The sequence below is a fragment of the Molothrus ater genome, chromosome 6 (assembly GCF_012460135.2).
Source record: "Molothrus ater isolate BHLD 08-10-18 breed brown headed cowbird chromosome 6, BPBGC_Mater_1.1, whole genome shotgun sequence".
Classification (NCBI taxonomy): Eukaryota; Metazoa; Chordata; class Aves; order Passeriformes; family Icteridae; genus Molothrus; species Molothrus ater.
In genome coordinates, this window is record NC_050483.2 from 22,457,128 (window position 1) to 22,476,590 (window position 19,463).

A 19,463-nucleotide genomic window follows, 5' to 3' on the forward strand; every position below is an offset into this window, starting at 1 on the left:
TATACTATATTCTTTACACATAACAAAGAATGTAAACCCCAGCTTTAAATGCAAAACTCGGTTAAGTGCTGGCTGGGATTCACAAAGCAATTCTTTCATGACAGTGAAAGCACTATGAACTCGGGAAGCTAATTTTCAATAGTGGCCCCTTAAATTGCACAGTTGAGCATGTAAGAGCACTATTGTGTCTATGCTAGCATGTGGAAGATTTGAAAGCTGGGGTCACATATAGTTGACTTTTGTTCATTTACAAAACAGTTTCATAGAATCAGGATGGAAAACAGAAAACACATACAAGTCTTTGGATACATCACCCTGCACTTTTTTTTTTTTTCCAAAATAACAGAATAATGATGTCACTGGAGAGGAAAGGGGTGGCAGTTGTTGGAAAAAATGCCAAGAGTGTCCCTGATGAGGAGAAGATCTTGTCTGTAGAATCTGGGGCTATTTAAAATGGTGGTGTTCCCATCAGGACTAAGCCCAGCCAGTTTACTGGAAACCCTCCAGGTGAGGTCTAAGCATTAGGCCCTAAAACAAAGGTAAATGTTGGACAGCCAGACAGATGCACACACTCTTTCATGGTTTATTCACCGGTACAGCAAAATTGCTTGGCATGTGGGGTTCTGCAGCAGTCCTGGACAGTGCAGGGGTACATGTGTGAGATTGTTATGGCGGTTGCAGGGGGAGGACCAATGGACCCAATTTGGCAGGTCCGTAGAGCAAAAATGTAATCTTTGCCTGAAAGAGCTATGATCTGCTGCTTAAGGGGCATGACAAGCCAGCCTCCTGGAAAATAGCACTGTGAGTCCTTTGCAAAGGAATCAAATAAGGAACAAGGCTATTACCTCGTGTCACACTGTGTCTAATAAAGAAATGGAAATCCCCTACTCTGCCACAAAGACCAAGCAGAGCTAGGATCATGCTGTGTGACACAAATAAATGAATAGCAAAACAGAAATGGAAAAACATGGGCCCAAACATTACAAGAAAATATCAGACCCTGAAATGATTGCCTGTCTTAAGCAATAGACTATAACAAAACATATGCTTCAAATACAGTCTGGTTGTGTAATCTAGTTTTGCCATAACACAGAAATAGATTTGGGACCATAACTGTTACATTCTATGTGTATCTCCCTATTTTTATTTCACATAAGGAAATAAAAAAAAGCCACCGCCAACAAATATCTGCACCTGGGGAGCCTTGTAACTGTTCATTACCAGATATATGGGGCATTAGCAGAGATTATGCAAGGATGCTGGCACATCTATTTTTCCCTTGCATTGCACTGTTAGACATTCCTGTTGTCTCTTGTTCTTCTACTAAGCTTTGAGGGTGCAAATCTGCATCCCTCATCTTGCAAAGCATCATGAGATAAGCAGGACTCCTCATCAGCAGCAGGACACATCTGTATATCACTTGCATGATCTGGCCCTTGTAGGACTCTTCTCTCTGTTGTTATATAAGGATGTAATGTCCAATTTACCAAAGTCCAATTTACTAATCCTGAGCTATTGATTGTTATTAAGAGTAACAGGGTTACTTCTGCACTCTTTTTACTCTCTCAGTTTCTTTTGCTCCAACCCGGTAAGGACCTTCTAAGTATTAGGAACAGTGAAGAGTAGTTTTCCTAGGGGATAATTGAAATGAACCCCCTTGTGGATTCCCTTGTCAGATGCTGTTGGACTTGAAATACAGTCACTCTATGTGCAAGAGCAGTAAGAAAGATGACCTCTTCTAGACAGTTATCTATTTCTATGGAATTTGTAGCTGTCAAATGCTATTGAATTTTTTGACAGGCTCAGAAGTTACTGGTACGTACACACAGCACACACCACACAACGGCACAAGCCTTATTTCCTTAGGCTTTTCCCATGTTGCAAACATGGGCTCTTCCTTTGGTTTGATATGCATTTTGGAAAGGCTTCCCAGTCTCTCGGCGTCATCCTTTGAAGTTTCTCCGGCAGATCTTTGAAGGCATTTCAGCAGCTCTCACTGAGGTATCGGTACACGAGTGACCTCTCTCACCTCCCTGGTCTCCTCCTTTTGCGTCCCAAGGATCCCCCCGGTGCATCAGAAGCCCATTGGATGTTACCGGGGTCACCCTGCAGACGAGGAGTAGGCAACTCTTTTTCCCACCGGTGCCTGCTGCCCCCTCAGCGGGCTCAGGGCTGCTCTCGGGTCCCAGGTTAAGCTGCCCCTGGGCCGGAATTCCTGCACCCCGAACGGCTGAGGCACGGTACGGGAGGGACGAGTCACCCCGGGCTGCCCTTGCCGAGGGCACCCGGGAAGTTTTCCGGCCAAGGAGAAGGCAGACGAGAGGCACGGGCGGGAGCGGCGGAGCGCGGGCAGGGGCGCGCCCCGCCGGAGGGGCCGGGGCCGGGGCCGGGCCGGGCGGGGGCGGAGGAGGGGGCACGGCCGGGAGGTGGAGCCGGCTGCGCTGGCGGCTCCGGCGCTCCGCGGCTGCCGGGCACGGGGCGCGCACGGCAGTGGGAGCCCAGCGCTGCCGGGAGCCGCCGCCGCCGCTCGGTCCGGCCGGTCCGTGCCCGGAGCCGCCGCCGCGGGAGTCGCCGCCGGAGCCGCCAGGTAACGGGCGGGGCTCCCCTCTCGCTGCCCGCGGCCCCGGTGCCGCTCCGGCTCGGCGCCCACCGCCCTGCCGTGCCCCGGGGCGCTCGGGGGTGCCACGGGGGGCTGCTCGCCCACCCCGCCGCTGCGCCGTTCCCTCGGGGCGGGGAGGGTGTGCGGGAGCGCCGTGACTGCCCGGGGTGCTTGGCGTGCAAGTTTGTGGGGCTGAGAAGCCAGCCCAGCCCGCCCGCCAGCACCGCCGGCACGGGAGCCGGGGGAGGGCGCCCCGGCTGCCCCAGCCAGCTGAACTCGCCCCGCTGGTAACACCTCTCCGGGGTCGGGCCTCGGGAGCGTCTTGGGGAGCCTCAGAGCCTGTCCTCGGTGTTTCTGTATTCTGCTGCCTCCGCCCGACACCTCTTCCTCCGGGATCCCTCTTACGGTCAAGACGAGCGGAGGAGCCGGGGAGCGCGGGGGCTGTGCCCGGAGCGCCCTGCGCTGCGTCTGTCGCGTGTTGGGGTGTGCCACCGCCCCCGAAATTCGGATGAGGAAGGTGGGACGGTTCCCCGTGCTTTTTACTTCAGCCTGGGCTGGGAGGAATTTTCCCTTTCACACTGCTGATCTTCCCTTTCCCCTTTGCTGATCCCGCTACCCTGGGTCAATGCCCGCTCTTTAATAGAGATTTGTAGCTGCAGCATGTTAGCGAGGTACCACATGGGGGTTTGGTAAGCTGAACTGGGCACTTCAAGTTTTGTCGTAACTTTTGTATTTAAAGGTTGTAGTGAATGAGTAAATAGCATGTTCATGTGTGTTGTACTTGGGTGGTTTTCTGTGAAGTATGTTTGATAATAATTTTTTTTTCTCTAGTACTTCTCTCAGCAATTAGTAAGCTCGGCCTGATTACTGTTTGTATTTCTATAATAAGAGCAAATTTGGACACAGTTAATAGACTCTAGGCACGTAATTCACTGAATAGCCAGTGGCTACCAAAGCTGGTTGGGCAGAAGTGTGCTGGAGACGATTGTGTGCCTGACAGGGTACATGCTAATTGTGACCATGGGCTCGCCTCGGACTTCTGCTAGTGGGTAAAAAGTTGGAGTTGTTAAAGAGTTGTCTTAATTCAACAGGATGTATGCAAGTGTTTGATGGATTCTACCGGTAAAATGCTTATTTTGATACTCAGTGGTTTTTGTAAGGAGCAGTAGTTGTTCTGTCACAAAACTATAGAAACAGAGCAAACGGTAGGGATGTCATTTGGAGAAACAGGTACATTCTTTTTTTTTTTTTTTGTAATTTGGGGGGAATCTTTCAAATTCGACCGTGTAGCATAATGTAAATATGCGCTTCTTTATCATCTGCTTTCACTGAAGTATTTTTATAGTATGTTAAAATGATTCGAATGTTTGACCCTCCTTGGAAGGCAGTTAATGTTTCTGTATTTGTTGTGGCCGAGGTACAGCTTTTGTTGGCGCAAGCTAAAATACCATGTGATACAGTTGCCACGAATTCAAGCGTAGCGGGGTGAGGAGAAAGGAAGAGCTTTAACTTCTCTGAGATGTTGCAGACTGCCAGCAAAATCCACACAAAATCTCCACCCTTTCTGCAAGGCAGAGCTGTGCCGCAAATCGCCCGGCTCCCCGCGTTGTGTGCTGTTTAAGCCTGCGAGATGCGCAGGTGAGCGCGGAGTTGCTCCTTGGGGAAGGGGCGGACGGCAGAGCCCGGGGGAGCCGCGATCAGCGGGGCCGGGGCGGCTCGGGTGGGTGATGCTGAGGCTTTCCACGAGAGGGCTTTCTCGCTGTGCCGTGCCAGCCCGGCCGCCCCTCCGCTCGCTCCTCCACACGGAGGAGCAGCATGGGCTCGGGGGTGGTTTGCGCTCGCAGGCTGTTTCAGATTTCCTTTGTAAATTATGGGGAAATCCCTTTATTGCCCCTAAGGTGTAAGGATAAGACATCCTGGGAAGAACACCAGTCTTCAGTTTCCAGGCTCCCTTAAAACTCAGAACGACCCCAACAAGTTAATTTCCCCACAGTGGAAAACCGAGAAGAGGATGAGTGTGTTTCTCACAAAAGAGGAGAGGGGTTAGAGTGTTCGCATCCTCGTCGCAGATGATGGCAACGAAGTACTCTATCCTGTCGTGATCTCATTTTTGGCTGCTTTAACATCTATTCTACTTCTCAGGGTGGGGCTAGGCAAAAGGGAAACGGGAATCATTGTGTGAGTGAGAAAATGCTATCTGTAAGTCCTTTGCCAAGTTGTCTGTGTGTTAGTTCAAATAATTTCACACGCACAGCGTTGCAGGTCTGTTTTAAAAGGCAGAAAGTGTGTCTGTAACTAGTAATAATATTGCAGTTCATAAAACATGAGAAACATCTGTTACTGTGACTTCAATTTGTTTCTCTCTCCTTGGAATAACCGAGTTGACAGCTCAGTCAGGTTTAATGTCCTGTGCTAAACCTTTGGTCGTGTGTCCCACGGCTAATTGTGACTCACAGAATCAATAAACCCAGCTCCTGCTTCTCTGCAGCGCCTCAGCAGGGGAGTGGGAAGGGCTTCAAATCACAACAGCAGACCACGGGGGACAAATATGGGTTTTTGCAAAGCTAGGCCTATCATGTGCCCTCGCCTCTTTCAGTGCAGCAGAGCTGGCTGGGGTCTCACTCTTAGGGCTGAGCAAGTGAGGGAGATGGTCTGCACTGCTGTAGGGGCAGTATTTTCCCTCATAGCACCTTTTGTCTTGCCTTAATCTATCCCAGGTTGAATACTGTAGGCAGTTGAAGCAGAGCCATCTCACGCTTTGATGTGTGTTTATTGGCTTTAGCATCTCATTCCCTTGCCTGTTGTTTGTTTTTTGTTTTTTTTTTAAAGCTAGGTTGCTCTCTTTCCACCCCGCCTCCCCAAACAAAAAGAATTAGAACAGAGGCAAAATGTGAATGACTTTGTATTTTTCGTGAATGAGTTTTCTTGCATTGCCCCTGCCTTCCTTGCTGCCTTCTGTAAGATCATTTCATAATTAAAATATTATGACTGTGCTTATGGTAGCCCTTCACTCGTGGCAAGGATCCGAATTTGACGTCAATGAAAAAAATAGTAGTTTCTGGCATAAGGGCAGATGACATTTCATCAGCTAGTGCATGCCCATTTTTTTCAAACCACAGTGCTAAGACCATATGGACAGATAATGAGTTTAAGCTGATAAACAGCTTACAGATTTGCCCAACTAAAGGACTTTCTTCCTAGAAAACACATTTTCTTTTAAAATAAATAATGAAGTTCCTGTGTTTTTATTTAATTATCTTGAGTCCTGTCTGTTCTCACCAGGCTGCAGGAAAACAGGCACAACAGCTCTGGGGACAGAAGCTACTGGATTTATGGGCCTTTAGGTCTTAGAGGAGAGGAAGGACTTGAAAAGAAAAGTTCAGATGCTACAAAATTGAGGCCTGAGGGGCCTGAGATATCTAAAAAAAGCAGATGGTGGTCCAAGTTGTATTTAGAGAGTTTCCTGAGGTAGTGCATAGTTCTTGACATCTTGAAGATGAGTCATTGCATGAGGTGGTAGTAGGTCTGAGGTCTGTTTGGGAGTTATAATTAAAACAGATGGATATCTATACTCCTTGCTAACCCTGTGAGGCTGCTGAAGCAGTCCTTGTCTGGGAATCCTCTTGCTAGACAATCCCTGCTTTTACTTTCTCAAGGATTTTTGACTCATTTCAGTATGATTAGTTTGTTTGTTTAAATTAATAATTGACATCAATAAAATAGATCCATTTTTCTTGGTTTTTATAGGGGGGAAAACTCCACAAGTGGTACAGCGAGAGTTGAAAGTAACTTGTTTTGGGAAGGGGTGGTCTTTAGTTGTCACTTTAAAATAATTACTCAAAAGCAAGCAGTGTATTTGCATGAGAGGGCAAAGCCTGTGTGTTTCTCCCTCAAGAGGCATAGAAATGAGCTGTTTCAGATCTGAAAGTGCTCATTCCCTTTTAAGCTGTTTCTTATGTGTTCTCTCCTTTTCTTCCTTTTTTTTTTTCCTCCTGGAAATAATTATTAATTTTAATTGGAAGTGGCAAATGAAGGAAGAAAATAGTTGCACAGAAAAATCAGTACAGACAAGTCCATTCTTTCTCATGCTCCTTATTCCTTCTAAAACTTTAATGTTTTGTGTTGTTCTTTCCCTTCACACTGTCCACTTCTCAGCACTGGGAAGATGATTGGGCTTTAATTATATTTCATTTGAAAGGAGTAAATATAGTAGACATCTGGGATGGCATAAGATGATATAAGAATATAGTAAATATATTCTTATATCTTAATTATATTTCATTTGAAAGGAGTAAATATAGTAACTTTCCAGACATCTGGGATGGCATAAGATGATATAAGAATATATCCAGAGGCCAGAGCTTAGCTTTCAGATGGTCACTGCTGCCTCACTGGTAACTGATGTGGCAGCCAGATTCTGTTTGGTCCTACCTTAGCTCATGACTGCACAGTTCAGCATTCCACTTGTGTCCATTCATTCCCCTACACCTACATTTCTGATTTTCTTTTCACTGTTCTTTCAGTCTTGAACTTCCAAACTGGTGAATGAGTTAACCCATACCCTGGTAGTTTCAGGGGACTCAGGTGAATTCAGTGCCCACCAAACAGTCCATGGGTCTCTTCCCCATCCAATCTCTTGTTTTGGAGCATTTAACAGCTGCTTTGCTGTTTATCATTTCTGCATTGGTAAATATCTGTCATGGGCTAATGCAGTGTAAATCTTCTGAGATTGAAAGAAGTGGCTATAGGAAGGCAGTGTGTTGATCTTTTTGTGTTAACCACACCATCTGCTAAACCAGTTTGTCAGCATGTTTTTATTTATTTTTGCACAGATAAAATTTAAAGAAACAAGCGATTATAAAGATGTTTTGCTCCTACAATGGGATTTGCTTCTGCACCTCTGCCACCTTCTGTTCTTTACCAATGGGCTGCCCTTCACTGGTCTTCCTCAGAGCTAGAGGCAGAGAGTCTCACCGTCCTGGTGAGCTGTGTGTGTGCAGGGTGTTTTGGATTTGGATTGCCTCTGCAGGTGTCTTGATATAGGAAGCTCTGGGTGACCAAGTGCCTAATCTGAATGCTTCTTTTCTGGGGGACTGATATGCAGCAAATATTGTATGACAACTGGGAGTAGTCATGTGGTGTCAGTTTATCCCCACCAAGTTAATTTCAAAGAAAACCATAACCAGTATCTTGCCATTGTCCTCAGAGGTGTTGGAAGTGAGGTTCTGACTGTCATGGGTTTTTAGTAAGGATCTTTTTTCTGCACAGGAATCTCCCTGTCTGTGTAGTCCTTCCAACAAAGACTCCAATGACTGATAAATCTCCTGGGGTTCTTGTGTTTTAGGCTTTATTTATTCATTTATTGCTATCAGGATCTTCCCTTTGCTATGTATTTACTAAATAAGCCTGGTCTAAAATGGATTTCTTGTTTCTTGAGAAATAAATTAAAATCACTGTAGAAGAGCCAGTTTTTAAACTCAAATGGAGTTCAGATTTTTTTAGACCAGTCTATCACTTCAGGCAGAAAGAGAGGATGCTTTTTGATGAAATAAGTAGTGCTGAAACTGAATTTCATCTGTGTGCTTGATATTACTTGGTAATCAAAATGTTGCATTATTATGGGAATTAGGTTTTAGGTCTTAGTTTGCTTAGTAGCTCAGCTTCTGATCAACCGTGTTTAGTTCATCTCTATTCCTGCTTTTCTTGCCCTCATCTAGTTGGTGCATGGCTGTGTTAGAGAACGACTTTGTTGGGTCATCTGTGGTGCAGTGTGATCTGCAGTTTGCCCTGATTACTCTTCTGGAAGCAGTATAACCAGTACCCTCCTTACTGCTGTTGCTGTGGTTTTACTGTCAGGAAATAAACCTTAGAGTGGTTGTTGGTTCCAGGGAGGTGTAACCATAACTGCTAATGTGAAAAGTTGTGTAGTACAGCAGAGTTAATAACAGCTCTTATATTTTCTCAGGCTCCTCACTTGAGCTGTAAACAGCTTTAAACACATCTTATGCCATCCCAGACGTCTGGAAAGCCCACAGGACAGAGGACTGGAATGGGGTATGGGACCGTATGGTGACTTGTTGACTGTGGGTCAGTGGCACAGCTTGGCAGGGGCTCAGGAGCTCAGAGGCCCTGGCTGCAGCTCGGGTTCTGTATATTGTGCATGATTACTGTACTGACTGTTTCTGCAGCTCTGTGCTGCTCCTAAGGCTCAACACTGAAATTGTAATGCCAGCAGCTTTCTTTTCATGGCCCAATGCCCAGTTTGAAGAAGGGTGATTTTGGTCATGTTGTTAGACATACGTATTTATGGCCCTGTTTCATCTGTTGAATTTAATCTGTTGGGGTATTTTTAACATTATTATGGAAACAGTTACTATATTTACTCCTTACAGAAAGCTCAGTGTAAGACAGTCTATGAGGAGAGTGTTCTAGAGTAATAAATATTGCACTAAATTATGATGTCTACACTTCTTCAGGAAAAATGGCCCAAATGAACTGACTGGCATTTTGCCTGTTCATGAGACATGGACCTCACAGGGCACTGAACTGGAACACTCTATGCTGGGAAAGCAATGATAGAGTTTGTTCTTGGCACATCTCATTTTCTTGTGGAGTGAAAATAAACCAGATCTTCCTGTACAGAGGGATCTTGTGCCTGTACTGGACTGCTTTCTCAGGCCTGCTGAGAACATGTTTCCCATGGAAGTCTTTGGGACCTGTGGGCATCTTTCAGATGAAGTCCTCAAAACCTGTTGCCACTATAAATGAGACAATGGGATTTCCACTGAATGGAAATTCAGTGGATTTTGGAATGGGAGTCACTGTCACTGTTGATGTGTTTATTTCTGTGGTCATTTGAAGCTGGAATGTGTTTTAATGTTGGTATTGCTGATAAAAATTGATGGAGCTTAATGGTGATAATAATGTCTTGGGTACAACATGGACATGTTTGAGAAATGACGGCAAATAAAGGATTGAATGTCTCAGAATATCATTGAGAAGGGTGAACTTTAGATATGATGTATTTTTAAACTGCTGACTGCCTTTTTTTCCTGTTAATGTCAGAGGGGATTCTCAAAGCTGCTTAAGTTGAGACGCTTATTTTGTGTTGATCAACAAAACTTTTCTTTCTGATGGGAATATGGCATGTAACATGAATCTTCTAGAGTTACACTAAGCTGTTTTTCAGAATAAGTTACAGGAAAAACTGAGAGATAATTCTGGAAGTGCTTGAGGCACAATGCTCGAAGCACCAAAAGATCTCTTTGCTTTGGCAGCTTGAGAGTTGACAATATAATACCTTGCTGAGGTGACAAATCACTCTGGGTTCATAGGATTGGAAAAAACCTGCAAAACTGATAAGGATTTCAGCTTACAGTGATGCTTTGTTAATTAGGAACTGTTTTTCTTCTTTTAAATGTTAAGGGAAACATCAGTCAGGAACAGCATTCTGATGCGATTAAGAAAAAAAAAAAAAGAGAAGACACAAAACAAAAGAAAAAATCTTGTTAATCCAGCCAGTCTCTTGGAAGTCTTATTCTATCTCCTCACTGTGCTGAAGGGAGCAGAAGGTTTCAGGCTTTTCAGTTTATGTGTTCATATTTTGATACTGCAGTGGGGAAGGTTTGGCAGGAGAAGAGTCAGAGTTAGTTTAAAAACATTAATTTTCTTTGTTAATGCTGCTGCAGATAGTTCCAAGTTTCAGTTTATAGAGGATTTCTTACAGTATTTCTGTAATGTGATGCTCTTTGGGAAGTGCTTTGAAGCTCTGCATTAGCCTTGGGGAGCAGAGGGCTTTGGGAGGGGGGTTGGACTCTCACTCCCAAGTGCTATCACGGATTTTAGTGCTCAGAACTGAGGTGGGTGAATGCCAGCATTCCTAACATCAGCCTGCTGTACACACTCCTTAGCTGTGGGAAAGTTGCATTGCTTTTCTGAGCATCTGTTTCACCAGCTGTGAAAATGACGACAGTACCCTCAGCACTGGGTATGATGAACATTCTTGTTAGCTAATCTTGCTAAAGTGCATTGGGACTGTGAAGCATTGGGGGTTGTTGTTTGAAAGTGTGAAGGTTTAAAATGGTGTAAGCCATGAGCTTGCATCTTTATTAGGGAAGAGAAGTATCAGCTGGGAGACCTTTGGCAACAGGCAAAAAGGGTTTGAGGGAAAGAGGGGACATTTGCCTGTAATGGAGGGACATGAGTGAGAATTATGCCTCATTCTAACCATTTACACAAAATCTAAATGGATTTATTTGGAGCTTTTTAAAGCACCCGTCCAGGGCTGGATTCTTCCCTAACATCAGTTGCATTTCCTTTTGCTGTTTTTGCAGCCCCCCTCTCCTCCACACACTTGCTTTTTATGATCAAAGCTCCATTCTTTAAAGATATGCCAATGCCTTGTAATAATACTCAGAAGGTCCCCTATGGACAGCAGTTCTGATTAGACACTGAAGAATTCTTTAATTCTCTTCATACTTATTAATGCTAGGAACATTGTGCTGATAAAAGGTGTGGCTTTTCTTCCCATTGCTGTTACTACTTTTTCTTTGGCTCCCCTCCTCCCCAGACACTGCACTTATTCTCTAAGCTTTCACATTTTCTTGTCTTGTATAAACTTGGTTCCTTGGTTCTTGCTTTCAATTCATTCTTTTATCTTCTACAGCACTCAATGAATGCTTAAAAATAATAAATATTAATAATAGGGCCCTTTGAACCAGCAGGTTCTTTGCAGCTTAAACTCACCTTTCCCTGCTGCTTATCCCCTATTAGAAGTTGCTATAATCTGCAGATTGTAGCTGTAATAAGTTCTGAAGCAGTGGCTGGGTTTGTGACAAGCGTAGGATTATAGCTCCAGGTGGGGAAGTGGCAGCAGGAACAGAGAACCTCAAAGGCACAAATATGTTGTTCCAGTTGAAATATTCTTAGCAATAAAGGAAGAGAAGCCAACAAAATTTAGTGTGGGAATAGAGCTATTTATCTAGGTTTCCATGGAGTGTCAGTGACCTATATAGGGTAATCCTGTACTGCACATAAAAAAATGCTGTGTTTAGAAGTAGAAAAACATTCTTTCTGGAGGACACAGTTTAAGAAGACTGCACCTTTGGAGATTCTTTCAAGCCATTTCATAGGAAGTGTCTTAAATCAGCAAGACAAACTATGGCATACATCTGTGGTATTACTGTGTTTACTTTGAATTCCTTGTAGAGACAGGTTTACTACTCCTTAGAGCTACAGAATAAAAAGAGGCTGTCTGCCCCTGGTGAGTAAAATTGACCACATCACGCACAGTCCAGGCTCCAAAGCTTTTGCCACACACATACAGGCACATGCTCTTTTGGATATCAGCAACATTTTTACAGTCCCAGACTAAGGAATGAATAAAGTAAACATGAACAGAGAGTGTGAGGTTTTTCTACCATACCTCCTTCCCTCTGTTTAACAATGCAAGCTACTGGAGTAGAAGAAAAAGACAGAATCCTGAGTTGGCAGGGCAAATTTTATGAAGCTTTATTTGCTTCTTCTACACCGTGTTGCAGTGGGCCCTACTCAGGGGAGACAAGCTGTTCCTAAGCAGAACCTCTGCTGGGTGGGTTAATTCCAGGCTTATGTCTTCAGCAGAAACCAACTGGTTGCTGCTTGAGGCTAGGACTGGCTAGGAGTCTTCAAGGAAACAATTTGCCTGCAGAAGATGCTGATTTACTGAACCATTACTGCTTTGTGGGAAAGGATTGGTCTCCACTTGGTTCTCCTTGGGAGAATTTCTTGCATATAGGATAGAATTTCTTAGTCAAAACAGACAGGAGCCAAGTGGTTTGGGGTTTTCACCTATGCTGTCACAAATCCAAAACAGGGTCCTGAAAGCAGGTTTCCTACATGCCAGAAATACCAATCCTAACCACAGAACTGCTGTTCTAGAGCAGATGTGTTTATGTATGAAGAATTCCAAGTTGTATTCCAATCTTTTGTCCCTATGTGAAATAAAAAAAAAAAAAAATTAAATCTCAAAAAATATGGTTTCCTCCAAAAACTGAGTTCCTATCCAGGTGTCCTTGTGTCTTCTTCAATGGTCTTTCCTCACTGGTTCTGCAGGTTTTGTCTCTCCTGGATGTGCTCTTATAGAGTGGAGCAAAGAATCCCTGAAGTCCCTGGCAAAGCAATCAGCTTGTCAGTGACAGGAGGGGAAAGATTGACCCTGAAGCACTGCTGGTGTATTTTGTCAGGGTCAAGGCTGTACAAGGATATATAACTCCTAAACCACTGCTGCCTCTGAGGAATATTATTAGAGAATCAACTTGAGCAGCCAAGGAAAATAGAGCTGAATACTGCTGCTATGTTTGGGCCATTGTTATTGGGCAGGGTAGGAAAAATAATGCTTGGGGCAAGAGAGGAGCTTCTTGGAACAGCATGAAACACTCTAGTGCTGATCTGATTGCAGTGAGCCCAGCAAAGGCAAGGCTAGCACATGGTTTCAGTAATAGGCCTCTTTCTTTCAATTTCTTCTTTCCTTGTGTTTTATAGAGAGGAGGAGAAAGTAGTCCTGTCTTGATCCTTTCTTAATTCTCCTAGGAGAGTAAGGAGATAACAGGAAGAAAGTCAAGAGGGGACCTCAGCTGAGCTGGGTCTGTGCTTAGTGAGGGTGTTTGTTCTCTGTGGGGCGCTCTGTTCCACCAAAGACCTGAGCCTGGTTATTCCAGGGCAGCTCAGCTCCCTGAACCATGATGTGCTCTGTCCTGCTTGGCTGCCAAGGGGACCTTTCAGGGGACCCCTCTGTTATAAAAGGTGGGATTGCAAAACTGAGGTGCACACTCCAGTTCTGATTATATGGGAATGCTACTCTGCCTTTACTTCGTATTTTGTTCTTGCCATTTTTAGAAGAGGGAGGGGAAAAGGCTGAAGGTTGAAGCTTCATTGCATAGAGAAAGACAAAACACTCCTCTTAAAGGCAAAAAATTCCGAGCCCTTGCTGTGTACTTGAGGTTTAAATAATGGAAGTTTCCTGTTTCACGGAAGCCAAATTCATCCTCAGATGGCCTCCACTAGTCTGTTTTAAGAAGACTTGTGTTCACCTTGTGGTGGATGAGGAGTCTGAGCTTGCCCTTTTGGTTTCACCCCTTCTTTTCATTCAAGTTAAATTGAACCAAAGGCATAAGGTGTGTTTACAGCACACAGGAGCAGCAGTGGAAGGCCTGACCTGGTGGAAATCAGAACCAGGATTACCATACAGCTTTTTTGGATGCAGCATAGCATTTGGATCCACAACAGCCAGCTCTGGAAGTCATATAATGTCAAAGCAGTCCTGGATGTGAGATGAGCTCCGCTCCACTGTGTCTGTCTGCAGAGATGCAGACCCCAGATACAGAATGTTTGAAAGAATAAATTTAAACACCATAAGCCTTGCTTTTATGGTTTGGGGTGGGGGGTTGATTTTTTTTTTTTTTTTTTGTAATAAACAGGCAATACTTATCTTAAAATATAAGATAGCAATAATATCTTAATAAGTTTTCACAAAAAAATTACCTAAGAAAATATTTCTCTTAAATTAATCAAGTCTAAGACCTCTAGGGCTGAAATGACAGCAGATTTTTGGTCTTGCTTTTGGTTACAGTCATCAAAGGAACCTTTAAAGGAACCTCTAGGAGGCTGATTGCTAAGACTCCACAGATCCCCAGAAAGACAAACGTTGTTGTAGTGTGTTTTTATACTTTGTAATACTATGAAGTAGTTTTGTTTTGTATCCCCATATTTTTCCCAAATGCTTTATTCCAAACTCTACCCCCCTCCCTTTACCTGTGTTATCCCTCTCCCGGGATGAGATCATCCCCAAACCCCCACCCTGGCTCTCTGTCAATCACTCAGCATCCCACCCCTCCATCCAGAAGTTTCGGTCCAGGTCATTGAGTGATCAGCCAGAGGCCAGGGGTCAGCCCCCCAAACCTTGCCCCATACGCTGTCCTACATGTCTATCCCCCAGTACCCATCCCTTAGAGTCACTCACTGGTTGGTAAAATGTTATCTACTTTTGGTTTCCACCTCCCTTTAAATGTAACCTTGGCACATCTCCCGGGGCTCTCGGCAGGAGGCCCCTGAGGTGCAGGAGCTCCTTTGGGATCCTAATAAAACCTTGGATTAACCCCGGCTGAGAGTCGGCCCTTTATCTTCTACCGATGTCTCTTGTGCTGCACAGGCGCCCAGCCCAGGTGCCCTCAGTACCCTCGGGGCACAGAGAGTGTCTGCCCCCAGCCCAGGTGCCCTCAGCACCCTCGGGGCACACACAGAGAGTGTCTCCCTGCCAGCCCAGGTGCCCTCAGCACCCTCGGGGCACACACAGAGAGTGTCTCCCTGCCAGCCCAGGTGCCCTCAGCACCCTCGGGGCACACACAGACAGTGTCTCCCTGTCAGCCCAGGTGCCCTCAGCACCCTCAGGGCACACAGAGAGTGTCTGCCTGCTGTCGGCCGTGTCAGGGCTGCCCCCCGGTGTCTGCCGACTCGGGACTGGCCCAGGGTTCCTGAGAGGCTCACAGAAAGACTGAGACAAAAGGTAAGCTGCTACCTTTCTTCAGAGCCTTTAACTGTGAACCTGTTCTCTCAATGATAGCTGTAATATGAGGCCTTTTCAAGGCCTGCACCTTTTGCCCTATAAAGTCACTTTGCATCTTCTCATCACAGAATGAACTGACTATTTTCATCCATTTCATGTCTAAATTCTGCCCATTTTTAAGTATACCTAAATTATTGGGAAAAGCAAGCTATTGATGTAAGACTTCACTCTTTTCTTCTGAATCAGGGATGGTGAATTGAAAAAAAAAGGTTAGTCTGAAAATAGTTCCAGCAAGCTGAGGTCTTAGATGTATGATTGAGCCACATTCTACATTTGTCCTGTTGAAATAAAGTCAGGCTGCACCAGGATAGTGAATCTGTTTCCCTTAACTTCCTACAAGATTACATCTGTAGACTGTGCTTTAACAAGAAGCTACAATCTTCACCTGTAATCCTTGATTCTTTATGGAGTGCAACAGTGTGGAGTAGGACCAAACACAGATTTTTTTAAAATGGAATATGATCAAATGTTAGACTGCTTGAATCTGGCTGTCCTGTAGCTTCATAGGTAACTCTTCATAGACAAGATTTGTTTCTTCCTTCCCCTTTCTGCTCTGCTATCCCTGAGCTTTATTCCTTGAGATGAATTCTGCCTAAGTGAAGCAGAGATTTGTCCAGATACACTATTGTCTAGCAAGGAGGTGTGAAACAGATGCAGGTAATTTTCTCACCCTTCCAAAAACTGCAAATGTGTTTGAAAGAGGATTTGTGGTGCTGGTAGCATTTGGTGTTGTGTGTGCACCCTGAGATAGAGATCAGAGATTGGCTGCTGGATAATGAAGCAGAGCAGTGTGCCTGCAGGAACAGATTGGGCAGGCATCTGAACTATCCTGGACGGGCCCACCAGGATGAGTCAGTTGCTCAGAAATTTTCTGGCAGATGCAGCCTCTCTGTTTCATGTCACAGCAATTATCTACCACTTGTTTATTGAGTGTCTGTGTGGTCCGCATTATCTGAACCTCTCACAGTTGCAAATGGCTTGTATCCTTGTAGCACCTTTTTGAGGCAGAGAATTCCCATTTTACTGATGTAAGTGAAATCTAAATAACTTGCTGAGGGTACTATGGGAAACCTGTAACACACTAGAAAATAACAGAATAACACCTATCCAAATTTTACTCCTAGGAAAGATAGCTCATGTTTAAAAAATTGGGAGGGAGTATTTCCTGTGTCATAAGAAGATTTTTCCCAGCTAAATTTATCCCTAATAAATGACTTGCTTTGCTGTGCTCTTGGAGCCAAATGTCCCAAGTAACTCAGTGATATGTTTCTAAGGCCTTTTCTTCTTTTTGCTGTGTTAATTGTGCATTTACTAAATTTGGATAGGACAACTTTTTCTCTGTAAATGAAGCTCTATTTGTGAGGTGTTTGGAATTTTTTTGCAGGAGGAGGTTAGGGGCAAGGCTTGGTTGATTGTTTTTTTCTCATAGAAAATAAAGAGCTTCTGAAGTTTTAAGGAAAGAATGGAGTTAAGGGTGGGGAAATTTTTACTTCAGCCAAAATAGTCAATATTTCATGGTTTGGAATATGCATTAGAGTGTGGGAGACTACAGGTGGTGGCCCTGAGATCTAAACCTTCTTTTCCTCATAGTACTGCAATGCAATCACTGCTACTCTTTCTTTGGAATGTCAACTTCTTGCCTGTTAAACTTCCTTAGAAGTGTGCCGAGGTTCATAACAAACATTTTCCTCTGAACAGACTGATTTTTTCAGACTGATTTTCCCCAAAAATAGTGTTTGGGAAGAGCATATTATCAGGCCTAATAGCCCTTAACAAGTTAGTGACTCCTTGAGTCCTATGCTTTAGTGGTATCTGAGGAGTGATGTGGTCCTGCAGCATCTGCCTGTTTTCACTGCAGCAAACCTAATCAAAGCCACAAAGCGAGATGGCCTCTTTCCCTGCCCTGAGGCGCTCCCGGGTGCTTCCTTGAGAAAGCAATTTGCTTTGGAGTTATTAAAACAGCACATGCTGTAAAAAAAAATAACATCCCAGGCACAGGTGGGGAGCTGCTGAGTATTAATGCCAGTTGTGCAGTTCAAAATCACAGCTTTGTTCTCGAGATTTTTTAACACTATTAAAAAATTCAGCCTTGATCTTGATGAGAGCTCGAGTCCCTGAGCTTGAGTGGAATCAGGGTCAAGGTTTTAATTTGTTCATTCCTCAGAGATGCTGAGCACCTTCTGTGACAGCTGAAATTAGTGGGAACTGTGTGTGCTCAGCGTTTTGGAAGGAAAACAGCGTGTGCATGTGTTGTGAGCTGTGATGTACAGCAGTATCTAATAAGATGCCCCCTACAGTTGTTTCTTAATTAAGCCCCAGACACCTTACATGGCTTCTCTTGAACTTCAAGACTCTGCTTTTCTTGAGCATATATGAGACTTCTAGCCTGGCAGCTCCTTGGAGCTTTCTATTAAGGTATTATGGGGAGGAAAACCAGTTGGTTACCTCAAGCTGAGGAGGAAATGCTAGACTTGAAGGATTATCTCAGTGCAATGAATTTTAAAGACTTTTTGCTATACATGTGTGGAAAGCTATCAAAATGCTAATGGTTCTGCTGTCTTTTTTAACCCTTTCAATATATGGAGCTGATGGAGAGGAAGTGAGAATGATGATATTCAACTGTAAATGGATGGTTTAGTCAGAAATTAAGTTTTAAGTAGCTTTTCATCTGTTAGCCACTTCTCCCAGTGATAAGGAGGACTGATGCACCCATCATTTGGATAGACCAATTCTGTATGAGCAGTTGAGCCCATCTGCAGGTGTGGTGTAGGCCAGGTACTCCCTGCAACCAGCACCCTACAGGAAAGGAAGAGCTCACATTGGTGCCCCTCCTGCCCCCCACCCACTTTGTAGGACATGCCTGCAGTGCCAAGGACACCTCTGTTGTGTGGGAGGTCTGTGCCTACCACAGCAACTCATCCAGTCATGCACACTCCTGAGGGCCCTGGGACAGGCTGGATTTATGTCCTCCCTGCACAGATGGAACATGGGTGTCCTACAGTGGCACAGGACACTGTGTTTCACCAAGGAGACTCAGCTTCTCCTGGGTGCCTTGTCTCACCATCCTAAGCCAGGGAGGACATGGGCTCCAGGTGGACACACGGGTTGGGAGTGTTTTCTTCATGGCTGCCCTGAGCTGGCAGCAAGGCTTTTCTAAGATACTGAGCAGGTGCTGTGTTTGCAGTGGCTCTGCAGTGCTGGGGCTGCCCTGCTGCTACTGCTGCTGCCCTCAGTGGCTGGGCTGGTTAGGTCTGTGCAGGAGCTGCTGTTCCATTTATTTAAGTTTTTGGCTGAAGTTCTTGACCTGTTAGGAATATCTCATTCAACTCTACTGAGATTCTGTTAAAGTTCTGCTTTGGAACCAGGTAAATACTTGGCTAGCCAATGATATAAGTAGCTGAAATTGTGTATTATTAGGCTCATGAGACTCAGTCATTCCTTTAGCTGTCTTGGAAATATTTTAGAGCAATGGATCTGTCTGTGCTTATCTTTTTAATCAGGACTAGTCAGGCAATTTTAGCCCTCAGGAGAGCCCAAATCATTGAGCTGCAGGGCTATCTAGGCCATTAAGCTTATGGCTTTCAGGTTTCTGTGAACCTGTAATGTTATTTATTTATTATTTTAAGGCATATTTACTGTTAAATAAGAGCTGCCAGCTTATTTCAAATCTTCAAAGCATCAGTCTTTTCCATTTTGCAGCTGAAGTGTTTGGTTGCTCCTGGGGACAGGAGCAAGGGCAGGCAGTATGGAAAGGATTGCTGCAGAGATTTGTTTGGGCTTGGGACTAAGGAGACACTGGATGGAGCAAGGTAAAGAGAGCAGATAGCAGTGATACACTGTGGAACAGGCTTTTTCTTTCTCATTTGCCCTGAGTTTGTTGAGGTGTTGTATAGCTTGGGGCATCCTAAAGTAGATTGGATAGGATATTTGGGAAGCCAGCTTTAGGGAAAGCTGTTTTAATGTGGATTGTTCTAAATAACATGAAAATATGGCTGGTGCATTGTGCACTAAGCATCATGTTGGCCATGGTTTCCTGTTTGGTTTCCAGCAAACTTATTACTTTAGTCAGTGTGTGTGTGAGAAGAAATAGCTATTCAGCCCATCTCCTTTTTTTTTTTCCCCATCCTAGACAGTTACAATTCACTTGCCAATCTCCTGTATATTAAAAGGCTGTTTTCAGTGGACTCTTTTCTTTAATTCTTACATTTCTCACTGGGTGGCTTTAGAAATTGCAAACAATTTTTTTTTGTGAGAAATGATTCC

The 19,463-nt window shown here is 44.5% G+C and overlaps 1 protein-coding gene across 2 annotated transcripts in view; it reads left to right on the forward strand.

Moving 5' to 3' along the window:
• The first annotated feature begins 2,502 nt into the window (after positions 1 to 2,502).
• The window catches only part of TSPAN18 (tetraspanin 18), a 120,682-nt gene continuing 103,721 nt past the window's right edge, over positions 2,503 to 19,463 (forward strand). Inside the window, exon 1 of one of the 2 annotated variants that reach the window (XM_036383316.2) lies at positions 2,503 to 2,587. The gene's annotated coding sequence lies outside the window, so the exon portion shown is untranslated. Of the gene's footprint in view, positions 2,588 to 2,934; positions 3,117 to 19,463 lie in introns of those variants that run through there. The other variant, XM_036383317.1, reaches the window with a different exon arrangement.